We start from the raw sequence: 18,291 nt of genomic DNA, 5'->3' as shown, positions 1-18,291 counted from the left end.
GTTAGCTAAAGAGGCATTAATAATAGTAGCTTTATAAAACTTATAAGTCACCTCCTTTATTCCAATAGGATGCTTACAGTTATCTGAACAGAATAACTATAAAAATAGTTGGGTACACTTCAGGATGTTTTTCAGTACTCTGAATGAACTGATTGGTTTCCAGTTTGACTTAACTAGCTTTTGAAATGATGTCATTGCATATGGGTCTCAGGCTAATAAAATTATAGCTTGTAAGCAGTAATGGCCATGGAGAGTGAATATGAATTGCTGCCTCTATTCTTCTTTTATTTGTTTTTATGCTCATGAAGTTTACTTTCGCAACTGCGTCTACCTCAGATGCCACAACTATTTTTACAGGGAAAGTTAGTAAGAATTCCAGGAAAAGAGAAGAAAGGACTTTGATCTATTGGGGATGCAAATTCAGTTTGTGTGGGTTCAGGAGCCTTTCCTTGCATCCAGTAACTACAGCATTTGGTTGGTCTGTGTACTTTGCCCTCTTTCAAAAATGGTCCTTTATCTGTCTTCATCCTCTTGTTTTACCGACATAAGGAACAGCAAGATCTGGTTCATTATTTCTGGAGGTAATAATTCTAATTATTAAGTTAGTTAAGAGATTTAACTCTTAACTTCTCTCTGAGTGGTTGTGGAGGCAATAGAAGCTGGCTCAGCATTTGAATTTAAACACAGCAACACTCAGAGAGGATGAGCTGGTGATTTGATTCCAAAGGACTTGATAACCTCTTCTTTTCAGACTTAACTGCTGTACTTTTAACAATTTGAACTTCTACATTAGAAAAATGAAAATGGAACATTTAAGTTGCTTCAGGCTTTAAAGGGAAACCAAACTGGGGAAGTTACTAGGATAACACCCCCAAGTGTGGATACTCATGGAAACTTGGAAGAGGTGTGACTAATTTCAAACCAGCCTAGTGGTGCTTGTCTCTGCTGCAAAGGTAGTGTAACTTGAGAAAAGATTCTCTTTTGAAGTCACTGCCCTCAAAGTCACATTGCAGGGGACTGATTTTGTTATTTAATTTCCCTTTTCTTACAGTGTTGAATTAGAAGCATTTAAATAGCTACTGATTTATCTTGTAAGGAAATACAAGTCTCAAACAATATCCATCTCTGCAATACACCTTTTATCTCAGCATGTTGACTGGGGAAGATGAATGATTGATTTGAGATGGCAGAGTTGAAATATCAGCGTTTTCTTCCATTACAAAAATAAAATAAAAAACAATAGAGCAAATGAAAGCAGTTTTGTAATGCTACGCTTTTTCCAATCAAAGTTAGCATGAGGTGAATTGAAAGTATATTTCTCCTTTTCATTTTTCTTACTCTTTATTAATCCATTGTCTACATAATGTTTATAAGATTGCTATAGTTCTATTGTTTTCCTTCTTTTCTTCTTTGCGACCTTGAATTAACATCTGAGAAATTAATTACTTCACTACTCTGTGTTAGCTGTTCTATTGTCTGATATTGGCCCCTCTGTCCAAGATTGTTCTACTTACATCACTGAGCAGAGAGCAGACGCATCTTTGAGTCTTTGCTTCCTGACAGGTCTTGTCTTCACTGATAGCGAGACAGAGCTTTGAGTCTCTATTAAATAGACTTACTCAATTTGTTTCTGCTCTAGCATTACATAAATAAACCCAAAAGAAAATATAAGTGCTGAAAAGCATATCTGGTGTAATTCCCAGGTATGTTGTTCCAAATGATTTACTTTAGGATTGTGAGTGCAATCTCTGTGGTGTAGGGGATATATCCTGAAGTCTGGATACAGATTGCCGATGTGAGAAATAAAAGGGTTGCTTTAATGAATCAACCAAAAAGACAGTCTTACTTTGAGCAATAGGGATCTGTTTGTGGAACTGAATGAAAATTGGAAAACTAGGGCAAGAGGTAGAACTTTAAGCCACGGAAACAAAACCTAAATATGGTTAAAATTCAGCCACAAGCAATAGAATAGAGTAACTCTCAAAGGCCTCCTTTTTTTCCTTTTGCTGTAAACTTTTCCTGAGGGGTAAAGTTGGAGGAAAAACAAATGGGGACACAAGATTCTTTGTCAGGTAAGGCCATTTGGCTGATGAATAATCAAATTTTTACCAAGCGGCTAAAAATTACTTTTTTTGGTTTTGGTTTTGTTTTCCCTGGAATTTAAAATAAAGCTTTAAAAGATCTCAAAGAAGAATCCAACCTTCAGTGCTGCAAATCCTTAATAATTATAAAATCTATTATTTTGCTATCCTTAAGATTATTATTTTTTTTTTTAATTTTTTTTCAACATTTTTATTTATTTTTGGGACAGAGAGAGACAGAGCATGAACGGGGGAGGGGCAGAGAGAGAGGGAGACACAGAATCGGAAACAGGCTCCAGGCTGTGAGCCATCCGCCCAGAGCCTGACGCGGGGCTCGAACTCACGGACTGCGAGATCGTGACCTGGCTGAAGTCGGACGCTTAACCGACTGCGCCACCCAGGCACCCCAAGATTATTTTTTTAGAAAGAGTAAAAAATAAATCTTTCTTAATTTTAAAAACCTTAGGTTTTCAAAAAGCAAGTCTTTTACAAGTGACATTTGAACTGTGCTTGTTTGTGAAATATAGACCTGTCACTGAACTCCTCGGGTTTCACTTATTTCTGAAATAGTCTTACTTTACCTTCTTAACATATTTTAGAGACAGTGGCTGCTAAGCCAAATGTGTCTTACAAGGACCAGCTTTTCATATCCTACAGGGTGACTGGGGTGACGGCTGTGAACATTCAGAGGACATAAATACTATGTAAATAATTACGTGCTTTCCCATCAGAGGCAACTGGAGAGGCTTTTCATAAACAATGGAATGAATGCAGTATTATTTTCAGAATGAATGAATGCAGAATGATGCACAATAAGAAGCGTGTGATTATCCTAACAGGCTTCTTGGATTTTTTTTTCGCATGCACTGAAATGTTTTAAATGTTTCTAAAATTATCTCCACTGAAAATTATCTTTAGCTCCAGAGGATGGAAGAAAAATAATTCTCTGATATTTCTTCACATCATCCTCTCTTTTTATTGGCAAAACTGCACTGTTTAAAGAGGTTAGGGAAGCTGATGAGTGCATTGGGGAAGAATATGGTGAAACTGGCAGAACTATTCCCTGTACAATTTACTCTGGCTGCCTCAGGACGCTGTGATGATTATTCCTTGGGAGGGAAAATCCATATAAGTTCAGAAGGAAGCTCTGTCTCTGAACTTGGATTTAGAAAAAGTGATTCATGTGCTCCCATTCTAATATAGGACATTGGTCGAGGATTGGATTCATCTATGCTTGGGAGAACAATAAGTATGTTTCATCTAAAGCAAGTTTTTCAAAGATTTATCAGATAGGAATCTATTCAGACCTAATGGGATTGTAATGAAGACCAGTGAGATAGTATACTTTAACACTGTTAGATTTCTAAGGAAGAAGCATATTGAAGTGAGTGAAAATACTATTATTGTGAAGTCATAGAATCCCATAAAGTTAAAATATCATTTCTCAAAAGCACTTCTTGCAAACTATGAAACTATAAGCACAGCCATTTCCACACTATCTTTTTTAAATCCAAGGAAAGTGCAGCCAACTAACTACTATTTAATAAAAGTAATAGAAGCTCTTCCTTTTGCAGAAAACATTTTTCATCTACCAAGTGCCGAGAAGGAATATTAATATTGATTCAGACTCAGATATGAATCCTGACCTCAAAAGTACTGAATGTGATTAGCTTGTATGTGCATAGGCCCCATAGATTATGAATTCTGGCTTATTTTTTCCTGATGATGACATTTTAAATCAAAGCAATTTGAGCTTTCTATAGTAATATTGAAGTCCTGCATATTTTCAAATGTTTTTGGTACAGTCCAGAAAGAAGTGAAAATGAGATTTTTTTTTCACAGTAATTCTGCACAATGCTTTTCCATCTGCTGTTAGGGTGGGTTTCCCCAAAATAAGTTTAGTAAAATCCAAGTGGTGGAAGTGCAGTTAATGTATGTTTTGTCTTAGCTAATAATATAGATAAGATAGTGAGGGTAAAGTGAACAAATTCATAGACAATTATGTACATTTGTTCTCTTTTAAAAGGAAGGCTTGTGATCATAACAGAATGCTGCTCCCAGAACCTGTGGAAGCCAAGTAGAATCAAAATCAAGGAATTGTATATTTCTGTCTTTTATTGGTCTAGGTGATTTAAAAAAATTTTTTTTACATTTATTTAGTTTTGAGAGACAGAGAGAGACACAGCACAAGTTGGGGAGGGGCAGAGAGGGAATGAGACACAGAATCTGAAGCAGGCTCTAGCCTCCAAGCTGTTCACAGAGCCCAACGCGGGGCTCAAACTTATAAACCATGAGATCATAACCTGAGCTGAAGTCTGACGCCCAACCGACTGAGCCACCCAGGTGCCCCTAGGTGACTTTAAATTGTAGTGTCCCTTTAAAGGGAGTGATTATTTGTGATTCCAAAAACACAAATTAGAACACACATTTTTCAATATTAACAATATCAATCTAGGCGTAATGTTGACTACCAGCCCAGATTTCCAATTCCAGATTCAATAGCATTGTAAACTAATTATTTTTGTCTTTGATGCCTCCTTAAATTTTTCTTTGGTGATGTATCTAGTTTGTATAGTCCATAGAGTTTATTGAGAAGTGGTTTAGGTACTCAGATACAGACATACACATTTCCTTTCAGCCTTAAACCAGTTATTCTTCCCCCAGCAACTCATCATTTTATTTTCTTCCCCTTCTCCTCAGTTTTCTGCATCCTTTCTCATTTCGTTTCAATTGTCTTGCTCCCCTTTCCCACATATATTGATCTTTGGGAGATTCATATGAACTGCATTATCTTGAAGCAAGTTATGGTTATCTTATGCATAGAGATATCCCAGCACATTATTTAGTCACTCAGTTCCTGATGATGCTATATTGACTAAGAAGTACAGAAGCAGAGATGTCCAATTAAGGAAATATAAACAAATGTGAGCATTATCATACAGATAAATAAGTTCTGTATTTTTTTACCCCATCAAGTTTGATAGAAAGAATAAGTTGAAATGTAGTTCTTAAAACATTTTTGACAAGGTCTACAGTGATTTCACACACACACACACACACACACACACACACACACACACACCTTTGAAATGCTGCCCTAGTTACTGTGACACCAGTGACTATAAGGAAAAAAAATGGGTTTTGCTTGTAGATATATTTTCTGTGGAATTTCAATTGTTTGAAATCATGCTGTAGAAATAAATCCACATGTAGAGACTGACCAAATGCTTGTTTTCAAAAGAAGCTCTGGCCCCAAAGGGGACTCTCAGCACGTCTCATTCTTTCTTGGTATAAAATTGTATGAGTTCTAGGATTTGCATGGTTAATTATGTTTCTCAAAGTGTCGACATTTATCATTAGGGGTTTCAGACTATTTATGTGTTATAATAAGTTTTTGGCGATATATAGTAAAATTCCTTTCTCATACATTTTTTTTTAATTATTGAATACATATTATTTACATATGGGCCCTAAATGCTTTCTTTCCTGGATTCTCCAGGAGGCTGTGCAAGATCATGTGATCCTACAGAGTATACCCTCTTGTTTAGATTTAAGTATTAATGAAGGGAAAATCACAAGAGGTGGCTGACAGCTAGGAATGCCCCAAATTGTCACTATGTGATGGGATCCTTCTTACATGTGACATGAGGTGCCCGCGGCCTCATATCCCTCTCTCAGTGATCTCCCTCTGACTATTGAAAAAACATTTGTGAACAACTGTTACAATAAGGTTCGTACAAGACAAAGGGAATTCAGAAACTATTTGTGTGGAACAAACACAAAGATAGGAGATTTGATGGGTACAAGTACAGTGGAGAAGATGAAGGGCCTTGGGGGTTATCTCCTGAGGCCATCAAGACACTCAGAGTTCCTCTGAGTGGATCAACATTTAGCTTTAGAAGCTTCAGAAATGTTCTTTGTGAAGAATGGCAGAATAGCTTGGTATCAGCACCACATGGGATTTGGTAATCTTGCCAGACATGTTTCTTTCATAGGTATTATTATTTGTCCAATTTTGCCCTGCCTTTGATCTTAATCAAGTGGCATTATAAAATTAAATTTCTGCCACTTGATGTTATACAATCATTAAAATTATGTGGGAAATCATAGAGAAACTCTACTTGAATTAGAATTATTAGGAAATATTGCATAAAGTTTAACATATAACATTGCATAAATTTCTTAAATATCAAAAAATAACAAGCTCAATCCTAAAGTGTTTTCAAATAGTGGAATAAATAAATGGTGCTCTATGGACCATTTTAGGAGAAAAATTGTGCAAGAGATATTTTAAATTAGATTTGTCTGATAGGTAAAACAGGTATAACCCATAAAAAAGAGAAAACTCATTAAGTAAGGAAATTCAAGAAATAAATATGTTTATATCTTTCCCAGAAGGAATATGGAGGGACCCTAGTGAAGGACTAAAATAGAATGTATAGTAAAATTAACTAGAATGGCTAGAGAAAGAGAAAATATAGAAAATTAGGTGCCTTAATAACAATAATTAGTTTTAAAGTTATACTCCACATGTACCAGATTTCAATTTATTTTGTCTAATTTTCTTCTGCTCATTGTTATAATCCTGCTGCGGATAATCGTCACATTTCTTATTTGGGAGTCACGTGAAACTGAAGCTGTTTTTCTGTTATTGAATCATAACAATCATGTCATTTTAGCAGAGCAGTAAAAGTTTGCATGAAAATTCATGTCAAGAAAAATGAATTTAAAAAGTAGATTCAAAAAAATGAATAAATAAAATGAGTAGATTTGCAGCATCAGAAACACATGATGAACTGAACACACTGAATCCTTCAGTAAATTTTCTTCACATTACTTGTAAACTACATCCACGATCTGACCCTGTTTTACCACTTCTGCCACTGCCACTAAGGGACCAGTGGTCTTCATATCCTGGATTATTGCTTCTAAATAAACTGCTTCACTTTTATGCCCTTACAGCCTATTCTCCCCTTGGGGACAAAATGGTCTTTAACAGTAAGCCTGGGTGTAACACATGGCCTCCCATTTTACACAGGGTGAGAAGCCAAAGTCTTCAGTGACCTAGTCCCTTGTCACATCTCGGGCCTCATCCCTTCCCACCCATGATTTTGCTACCTCCACTCCAGTCATACTCCTGCGTTAGGAAAGCCAAGCTTCTCAGGACCTCGGAAACATGTTTCCTTTACCAGAGATGTGCTATTCCCAGATATTTGCTTGTATCCTTCTTTTTTTTTTTTTTAATTATTTTTAATGTTTACTTCTTTTTGAGAGAGAAAGTGAGACAGAGCACAAGCAGGAGGAGGGAAGGGGCAGAGAAAGAGGGAGACACAGAATCTGAAGCAGGCTCTAGGCTCCAAGCTGTCTGCACAGCTGTCAGCACAGAGCCCGATGTGGGGCTCAAACCCACAAACCATGAGATCATGACCTGAGCCAAAGTTGGCTACTTAACCGACTGAGCCACCCAGGAACCCCTGTTTGTATGCTCCTTTACCTCATTCAAACTTTATTAAAATGTTTGCTACCGGCTGTTACTCCAGTTTAATAAAAATAGTAAATATTAAATAAAAATATTAAACTGGAGTAACAGCCAATGTTAACAAATCTAGCCATATCTTCTTATAATCTACTTAATCCAGATTTTAAAATGACTGATGGGGCACCTGAGTTGTTCAGTCCTTTAAGCATCCAACTTCGGCTCAGGTCATGATCTCATAGCTCCTGAGGTTGAGCCCCGCCATCAGACTCTGTGCTGACAGCTCAGAGCCTGGGTCCTGCTGCATATTCTTGTGTGTGTGTGTCTCTCTCTCTGTCCCTCCCCTGAGCTTTCTCTCTTCCTCTCTCAAAGATAAATAAACATTAAAAAATAAATTAATTAAATAAAATGGCTGAAATTCTAAAAGTATTCTTAATAACCTTAAACACCTCCTGTACATTCAAATTCACTTGTGGATAAATTTCTGAGTTCTTACATATAAAATCTATAAATAAGTGAAATTCAGAATGTGACCATACAAATACATTAAAAAAAAGTTTTAAAAACGTATATAATTAAATGATGCCATTAATTAGTTATAATTACATAATTTTAAAACAAATAAGAGCATTATGTTTTAAATATGTAAATACTTACAAACTGAAATCAGTATGATTGTGCATGTAGAAATTTTAGTTACTGAGCAACTTTTCATCTTTGCATTAATTCATTTATGAATATGTCAAATTTCCTAAGGCTTTAAGCTCATAGAAAATAAATTTAAAAAAAAAAAACAAGCTTTACAGTTCAATACAGCCATTAATGAGAACTGCAGGCAATTTAAATTTAATTCAAACTACATTAAAAAAATATACTTGTTTATTTATTTGAAAGACAGAGAGAGAGAGCAAAAGCAGGCAGGGAAAGAGAGGGAGAAAGAGAATCTCAAGCAGGCTCTGCACTGTCAGCACTGAGCCCAAAGTGGGGGCTCGAACTCACGAACTGTTGAGATCATGACCTGAGCCAAGATCAAGAGCCAGACGGTCAAATGACTGAGCCACCCAGGTGTCCTGAAACTACTTTTGTCTTAAAGGTTTTTATTGTGCATTTTATGTAGCCTGTTTACATGCATAATTCCCTTCATTTAAGGGGAGAAGATAGTATGTTATATAAAAACATGTCGTAGTCACTAATATCTACAAATGCTCATGTTCAGTTTTAACAAATTCTTTGCCTTAAGAGTTCAGGTTTCTACCCTAAAGATGTTCTTTGTTTAGATATTATATCTATAAGCAACATAACAAACATGTCTCAACAAATGTTATCATCAATGTTGTCCCTAAAAATGGTCCTACTAGTATGGAGACATAGCCACCTTATAGTAAGTTGCCGTCAATTAAGGATCTTCAGAATGACGTGGTTTACTATATATTTCTGAGCAGTCCTCAGGTCTCATTTTAACTTATATCTATATTCAATGAAAGACAAAGGGGAAAAAAGGCTATGTGGATCCACAACTAATATAAAATTTTTCACTATCCTCCAAAGTCAAAACCCTTGGTGGTTTTCTCTGAAGGCTGGATTTACATCACATGATATGCAAGTGCATTTATATTTCTAGTCATATTTCTTGACATATTCAGTAGTTATAGTAAATGTTTTTTTGTTTATTCCAGAAAAAAAGAACCTTTTATATTTCAACCATTTTTTAAACTTTTGAATTTGAATCTTCACACTTCTTGCACTCACTGTTTTATTGTTTTAATGCACATTTTTCTAAGTAGCCTATTAAAATTGAATAGGTCAAATTTTTCAAGCATACTCTTATCACGGTTGTTTTTCCCTCTGCATTTTCAGCATTTTTACATTCATGGGTGCAAACAATATTTGAATTTATTTTATTTCAGAATTCAACTCAATTTAACTTTCTTGTAAGGATGGATGAATCCCACCATCTATTTCATTTGTCAAATGACTTCACTAGTTTTCAAAGAGTTTTGGTTCACTATAATCCCATTTCCTTTTTCTCTAAACAAGTTGTATGTAAGAAAATCCACATGGAAATAATTCTTCTTATACTTTTTTCATTATTAATGAAAAATAGGAGGATTTTCTTCATTGTAGTAATACATAAATTTTTGGGTAAAACTGTAGATGAATCATTATAGTAAATGAATACAATTTAAATATTTGTGTACACAATTGAAACCTATAGTGAAATACATTCTGAAGCAAAAAAATTTTTACTGGTATGGAAAAAAGCTGAAACAAATGCAAACAAAACCAAAACTCAAAAACAACAAAAAAGAGAGTCTACAACACCGAAATTATATTGAAGCATGTTACTCCATTATTCTGGTTTATTAAACTTCATTAATCTGTCCTTAGAACACCGAGGTCAGTAAAAATGTAGAACTCAAGTGAGCAAAAGTAGAAAATGCTTGTATTTTTTAATATTCTCTTTATAAATTTAGCTCTAAATACTCAGAACTGAAAATATATATGGTACTTCTAGAAATGTTTAGAATTGTTTTTCAAACTAATTGTTAGGCAAAAATAGCCACATATGTTAGAATTCACAGAATAATATCAAAAATGACCAAACAGCATAAGCAGAGCTATGAGAATTTAAATACCCTACCATGAGATTAAACTTTTCATTATGATCTTTTGATATTTCATCCACAAATCAACATACTGTGAACACAAAGGTGGGAAAATATATTCATTGCATCCAATGAGCTTTGGGTCATTCAGAAGGAACACGCATAATGTTGGCACATATATATTCTGATATGGATGAGCATATCCATATGGTATCAATTAGTGTCAATTAGTAAATGAGTGCTCCCAACACTTGTTCTATTTAAAAAAAATTTTTAATGTTTATTTATTCTTGAAAGAGGGAGAAAGTGAGGGAGAGAAAGGATCTGAAGCGACTTGAATTCATAATCCATGAGATCATTACCTGAGCCTAAGCCAGTTGCTAAACCGACAGAGCCACCCAGGCACCCCGTCTAACTCTTAATACAATAATAAAAATAAAGTAATTGTTACAATGGTACATTCATGGGTGTTTCCCTTTATTCTTCAAAATTGTATATAATACAGTTTCATCATCTTAATTAATGATAATAAGGGATAATTGGGATGTTCGGTAATGGGGTAAGGAAGTCGATGTGCGATTACTTACTCACCTGAATCAGTGGTATAAAAAACTGCACATCAGCACCCCAAATCAGCCCCAAAGCAGGAAGTGAGCTAGACTCCTTCACATTCATTTCACCTCACTCCATCTCACATTCACTTCACTCCATCCTCCAATCTCTATCCCCTTTCCTCTTTTATTCTTCCGAAAAGAACATATGCTCGCAATTTGAACAGGATTAACAACAGTTACAGCAAACACTTTCATACATTTATTCTATTCCAGGTCCAGTCTAAGACTATTACATGAAAAACTCCTGTAGTCTTCACACTAACCCTTCTTAGTGCTATTATTTTCTCCATTTTCAGATAAAGCAAACAGAGCACAGAAATGTAAGTTAGCTTGCCTAGTTACCCATCCTGAAAGGCCACTTGAACTCAGCTAATCTGGCTCCACAGTGCATGCTCTTAGAGGGGTCCCAGGACTCCACAGATGCATCACCCCAGAACTTGTTGAAGTGTAAATACTAATTGAATGGGTCGGGGTTGGAGTCAGAGACTGTGCATTTTTAATGAGCTCCCAGGTGTCCCTGCTCTGCAGACCAAATGTTGAGTAGCAGAGCGTTACACGGCTGCCTCTCATATGCTAGGCAAGGATAGAGCAAACAAGGGGTAGAAAGGATCCCTTTTTATTATGCATGCTTTCTATCCCCCCAAGCTTTCCACATCTACATTGAGCAGAAAAATCTGAACTATCTAGACCCTGTAAAGCTTTAGGCAAGATTTATCTGTGCTCAGGGCTCCCGCTGTGTCAGCTCCTTGTCCGATAATTAGGTCATATCAATATTTGAGGTCAAAGAGTTCTCTTAAAGGGAACTAAGAGCACAATCCATGTTCATGTAAATTTGCTGTAAGACTGAACCTTTGGAAAGAGAAGTTGATGTTACTATTCAGATAACCTTCAAAGCCAACTGTGAGATTATAAAAGATATCTTGTGCCTTATCTCTTCTGGGGCCTGTTTTAAATAATTCAAGACATTTTCTAAAATGAACTTTTATATTCTCCCTATAAATATGGAATTTTATTAAGGACATTCTAGAGTAGTAGAAATCTCTTTATCTGGAAAACATGGATTTAAAAATAATAATTGGGAAAAATATAAATGATTGAAATCGAATTATTATACAATGCCTTCTTAACATGCATAAAACCATAGAAAAAGAACTTGACTGAAATATTTTTATCCCTTCTTTAAATATTGCTAAAGTTTAGAGGCAGTGTTTGTTAGCCATGTTTTATTCTAGAACGTTGGCTTTCTGAGAGGTTTTTTTACTGATTCCTTGGAATCTTTCAACATTCTTTACAATCTCACTGAAGCTTTTCTCATAGAGATTTACTATTTTGACATGTAATAAACAATTCTTGAATTTATCATAGTTTACATTTCATGACCTTAGGTAGCTCTGACATGTGTTTTTCTTCTTGGTACATTATTATTTTTTATCTTTGGGTTGTTTTTACATAATGCATATGCATAATCATGCCACCAGCCTGTTCTAACTTCTAAGCAAAAGGTAGAGAAATAAAATATACTAATAAAAGAGTCTCTGGGAAAAACAATAAATTATTTGAAGCAAGTACAGATACTTTAATTTGAAAAGGCAAATTAATTGAAATTTTAAATGTTTCATTATTGAATTTTTTCATCTTTATGAAGGTATAATTGGCAAATAAATTTGTAAGATATTTAAAGTGCACATTATGGTGATTTTATATACATATACATTGTGAAACTATTCTACCCATCTAGTTAATTCACACATTCCTCACTTCACATATTTATCTTTTTGTGCATGTGTGTGAAAACACTTAAGTTCTACTCTCACCAAATTTAAATTACACAATAGTAGTCATGGTTTATACTATTTCCTTATTATGATCAATACTTAACTTTTTTTAATGTTTATTTATTTATTTTGAGAGACAGAGGAAGCCTGAGCGAAGGATAGGCAGAGAGAGAGGGAGAAAGAAAGTCCCAAGAGGTCTCCGTGTTCAGCCAGCAGCCGACTTGGGGTTCAGTCTCACAACTGTGAGATCATGACCTGAGCCCAAATCAAGAGTCGGGCACTTAACCAACTGAGCCACCAACGTGCCCTAACACCTAACTTCTTAAAATTAATCGAGTATCTGTAAATATGTCATAGGTCATCCATATTTATCTCTTCCAGGAGAAGCAGTTAATTTCTTCAAGGATCCCTTGCTTATAAGATGCACCTGTACTTAATTAACTCTTTTAATGTGTTTAACGTCAATTTAAGTTTTTCTTTCAAATGATTTAAAATTATTTCTGAATTACCTATCCAAATCATTCAAAACAGATGAAAAGACCTTATTCAAGGAATATCTTTGTTTTGAAAATTATTGAAGAAAAAGACGGGGGCGCCTGGGTGGCTCAGTCGGTTGAGCATCTGACTTTGGCTCAGGTCATGATCTAGCAGTCTGAGTTCGAGCCCTGCGTCGGGCTCTGTGCTGATAGCTCAGAGCCTGGAGCCTGTTTGGAATTCTGTGTCTCCCTCTCTCTCTGCCCCTCCCCTGCTCATACTCTGTCTCTCTTTCTCTGTCTAAATAAACATTTAAAAAAACTTAAAAAGGAAAAAGACAAGGATACAAAATGATATTCAAGTCTGCATATATAAGCAATTGATACCCTAAAGAAAATTAGGTTAAGTAAGAGGACTAGAAGTCCCTTATGAAGAAGCATCTGTAGTTGAGCCTTCCTGGGAAAGAGAGAAAGTCCTATTGAGGTAGCAGCTGATTCCAAGGTGCACACAAGTGGAGTTTCATAGCTCAGAGAGGAAAGGATAGATGGTGAGGAGTTAGGTAAAACAGCCTGACACAGAAAGAAAAGCCATGTCCCCACTAAGGAAGTGTGACCACTCAGGACTGTGAAAGCTAAAAATTGGAACTAGAACATAAAATCAAAGAAGGTGGTAATTTAGAGGTAAAAGTTGTGAATAAATTTAGGACAGAAAAGAGAAAGGCTGCAGCCTGGCAAGGAAAGGCAATGACATTGTTTAAGAAAGAGGAAATCAACTGTTAGTTTAATGAAATGCCAACAAATTTACAAATACATCGTTTTAAAACATAGCTTATTCAATTATCGGTTATAACCAGTACATGATAGATTCTAAAGTAACTTTAAGAATATCTCTGCTTTGGGATAGGAATTATTTTGTCAGTAAATGAATAAAAAAGGGTATTTACAGTATAAATAACTGTGACATTTATAAAAATGGTTATATCACGAACAGGCAAAAGTATCAGAATTTCTATTGTAAGGTTTGTGCATCTGAAATTTATCACATTCAACAGAAAGTCTCTGCAAGTGCACTTTTTCAAATAAATGCCCTGAAATATCAGTCTTATTATTCTTCAGTGAGGTGTATAAACTCTAGTAAAATCCGTTTACCAGTTTAATGCTTTTTTATGATATTATAACTATTTGCAACTTTGATTTATGAAAAGGAAAACTCAAGTTCTTAACTTTTGAAATGAGTTTTCTTCATCAGCAAAGGTGCCTAAAGTGAAAGATGTAAAAATATGTATTAATATGATATGAAAATTAGAATTTGAAATGCATATTATAGGAGTAAAAGCTTCTCATTTTCTTATTTTTTTATGTCACATGGAATGATTATGTACTTTCCTGTGGAAAAAGACTGGTTATTATTTCTGTCCCCACTATATACCATGCCCCCCCTTTTTTTTTTACTTTGTTTTGTCAATATACTGAACTGGTGTTTATAGCTATAGTTCTGGTCTTGCTAATGATATTCATAGACTAATGACATGCATAGTGATGCTGAAAGCTACAGGATGTCCAAATGACAAATATCTTAATTTTCTTGTTTATAATCACAGCAACTTTTTGTGTCAGAAAGCTTGCACACTATTTTCCCCATACATTGGGACTTGGATACAGGTAATTTTTAGATATTTGTTCAAAGTGAGTGACAGATGCAGATGTCTAATTTTTATTCCTGAATGTCTCATTTTTAGTGATACTGAGTTCAACATATGGAAACAAAGGAGTGAAATCTTTATTTCTACAGTCCATCTTTAACCTTAGTTAAATGGAATCTCCCTAGATATCATGATCCCATGTAACTACTGACATAGGAACTTTTCTGTGTTTTTTTCAAAAGAGGTAACAAAAAGGTGTTCCAGGATCAAGAAGGACTTTCACAAGAATAGATGGCAGAATCCTACTCACTTTCATATTCTGGACACATTCTTTTTTTATATATTTTAAATGTTTGTTATATATATTGAGAGAGAGTGAGAGAGAAAGAGAGAACGAGTGGGGGAAGGGCAGAGAGAGAGGGGGAAAGAGAATCTCAAGCAGGCTTCATGCTGTCAGTGTGGAGGCCAATGAGAAGCTCAATCCCATGACCGTGAGATCATGACCTGAGCCGAATCAAGTCGGATGCTTAACTGATTGAGCCACCTAGGTGCCATTCTTTGTACCTGGCAGATTTAATAAAGGCATGTGTAGGCATCATTTAGTAATTATTCTTTATTCAAGTATTAAACAAAAATTGGTTGCATCACATACACGTGTTCCAACCTGCTTCTGTTATAGAGAGGGGAAATGTGAAATAGATTTTTATTTTGCTCTAATTTAAAGTAGATCAGAAAGTATAGCACTCAAGCCTTCATTTTCAAACATCATCACTAGTATTCAAAGTAGCTAAAATGCCAAATACAAAAAATATTTAACCCACACACATGCCATTTTCAACTATTAAATAAAGTGCCCTTTAACTGCCATTTTAATAGAGTGCCTTATGCAAATCCACAAAACTTGTGGAACTATAGTAGAAAAATAGTATGAGAACAATCCTATAAATATTCCTGAAGCAGGAATTTATGTTTTTGAGAAGGGTACCATTCCTATAATTTTACATAGTTCAGTTATTATTTGCAAATTTCTTAATCATATTGTTATAATAGCTAAGCTGTATTTCGTGCTTCTTCTATGCCAGGCACTATGCTGGCATTTTCATGGTTTAACTTACAAAATGCTTATAAAACCTAGCAAAATTATTATCACATATTACAGATGAAGAAACTGGGATGGCAAATTACATAACTGGTCAAGGTTATATAGTTTATAAGTGATATTATCAAGAATAAAATCTAGGTCAGCCTGATCCAAATTCCAAATTCTTAATCATTTTTCTCCTATGAAGCTCATAAGATATTATATAAGTACTTGATTTTATTCCTATTGAGTGTCCTTCTGGAGTTGCAATTCAAGCCAACATTCTTCCCACATTGTAAAACTCACTGCTAAATTATCAACTTAGGGGCAAGTATAGAATATGTGAGAGATGAAACGTTAGTTCTATCTATCCAATTTCATTAAGGATGAAATGTGCCTAAATAAAAGCAATACATTTCCCAGTTTTCCTTATAATTATCTGTGGTTTAATGGAGTGATTCTAAATCATTAGATAGAAACAGAAGTAGTTGGATCGGATTCTGGAGTAGCTTTTTAAAGGGGAAAATTTATCTTACATACATCTTTTTAATCCTTTATTCTTCTTCTTCATCTAGCTTGAAACAGAGATGATGTTCAGATATCTGGCAACCTTTATGTGATAATGAGAATGAAGGTCAGACCACAAACATAGCAGAGCTTAAGAAATATGACTGTCTACTTTTGGGCTTTTTTGTTTATGAGAAATAATCAACTTCTATTTTAACACAGTTGAAACCACTGTTTCTGAGTTTGTCTTAATATCAACTGAATGAAATTCCTCCCTCATATAGTATAAAAGTTAACCCCATAGAAAAATTGGTTTTTTTCTTATGTAAATTTGATTCATTTTATTTATTTTAATTCTTAGGCCCTTTGAAAGAAATTTAGTGTGTGGCAACAGATGTTACTTATGTTGTAAGTATTATATACATGTGCCTAAAGACTCATTTGATTTCAAATTAAAATAATGAAAAAATTGGCTTTAAAAGAGAGTATTTTGAAAATTAAATGGTTCTAATCTCATCAATGTTTCAATTATATAGTCATTTGAATGATTCCTATATATATATATATATATATATATATATATATATATATATATATATTTTAATCTTATATTTCATGGCTCTAAAATAAAGTGTTCATTTTTTAGATACAATAGCCAGCAAATTCAAAATCATATCCTAGTGATCAAATAAAAACATGGTAAAAATTATTTATGAAAATGTTTGAAGAAGAAAGGAAATGGAGAACAAAAGAAAAAAGAATATACAATTCACTGTACAAGAAATAAAACTTATTTCCTTAAATGGCAGAGATAAAACAAGCATGATGAAATATAAGTTTTTAGCTCTATTGGTGTATCTTATATTTGCAGAAATAAAATGAGACTGCCTTATTTCAACCTTTACTATTTTACTAAAAATATTCTATTTCTTGCACAAAACTGGAGCAACATAAGTTTTCGTACATTGAAGTTAAGTCTGAAAAGGAGACACACAGTTTTACATTTGTTCTTTTTTCATGATTTTCATAAAAATCATTAAAAAATCAAAGCTTTAAAAGCAGTAGGAAATGACTTTCGCAAAAAAGAAAAGAAAAAGTGAATTCAAGTGTATATTCTAGAGAGCAAAATTTCTAAATCTATTTTCTTATAAAAGAAAGTAACTGCAGTGATGGTTCTGTAAGATATATGGTGGTGAGGCTAAGGAGATATGGGGAGGGAGAAGAATATTTTTAAAACCCTGATATTAGAGAACTGAATATTAACAATTCTCATACAGTACTCATACCAGTAGAAGAGTTTATCATCCTATTCAGACACTCGCAGTTCTGGCTTTCCCCGTGGTCTGATTGTCTTTTCTCTTTATTACCATCAAAAAATTAGATACTTATCAACAATGAAGTTTCAGAAGGTGCACCCCCCCATGGGCATCCAGTTACATTCTTCCTCTGTAGTCAGTTACCAGGAGATGGAAAATGATTGACAGATGACCCTGGGATGTAATATTCCAGGCCCAGTGGTGTGCCTCCAGATTGAATCTTAATGTTGACACATTTCTAAGACTTTTCCAAAGACACCCCAAGGGACCCTAATTAAACTCCAGGGGACTGAACTTAATTCATTTTCAGTCCTCAGTCACTTGCAGTCTAGAGAAACCTCCTCATGCTCAGAAAAAGCTTGGAGTTGTGGGAAGAATGAACAGGAGCCAAGCTAGAAGATCTAGGCTCCTAGTATACGAGCATATCTGTTTTTCTAGGGACATAAAATGGGCTTCATGCTTTTGAGAGTGGATAGTGCTACTGCCTCTTCCTGAAATGTCCTTCCTTTCCTCATTCTATTTCTCTGTAAAATTCTTCATTCTTTTGAAATCTAACTCTAAAATCTTCTTCTATAAGAAGGCTTTCATAGCCTCTTACATCATCCTCTGAATTCTGCACCATTTCGTTGACCTCTCCTATTGACACTTATATTAGTCTTTTATAGTAGATCTTTGCATATTTATCATGGCTACTTAATGACAAGGAAAGTTTGTTTTTT

This window comes from Herpailurus yagouaroundi, unplaced genomic scaffold (genome assembly GCF_014898765.1).
Source record: "Herpailurus yagouaroundi ecotype Mexico unplaced genomic scaffold, PumYag 139, whole genome shotgun sequence".
NCBI classification, from domain to species: Eukaryota; Metazoa; Chordata; class Mammalia; order Carnivora; family Felidae; genus Herpailurus; species Herpailurus yagouaroundi.
Note: the sequence above shows the minus strand (reverse complement) of the source record.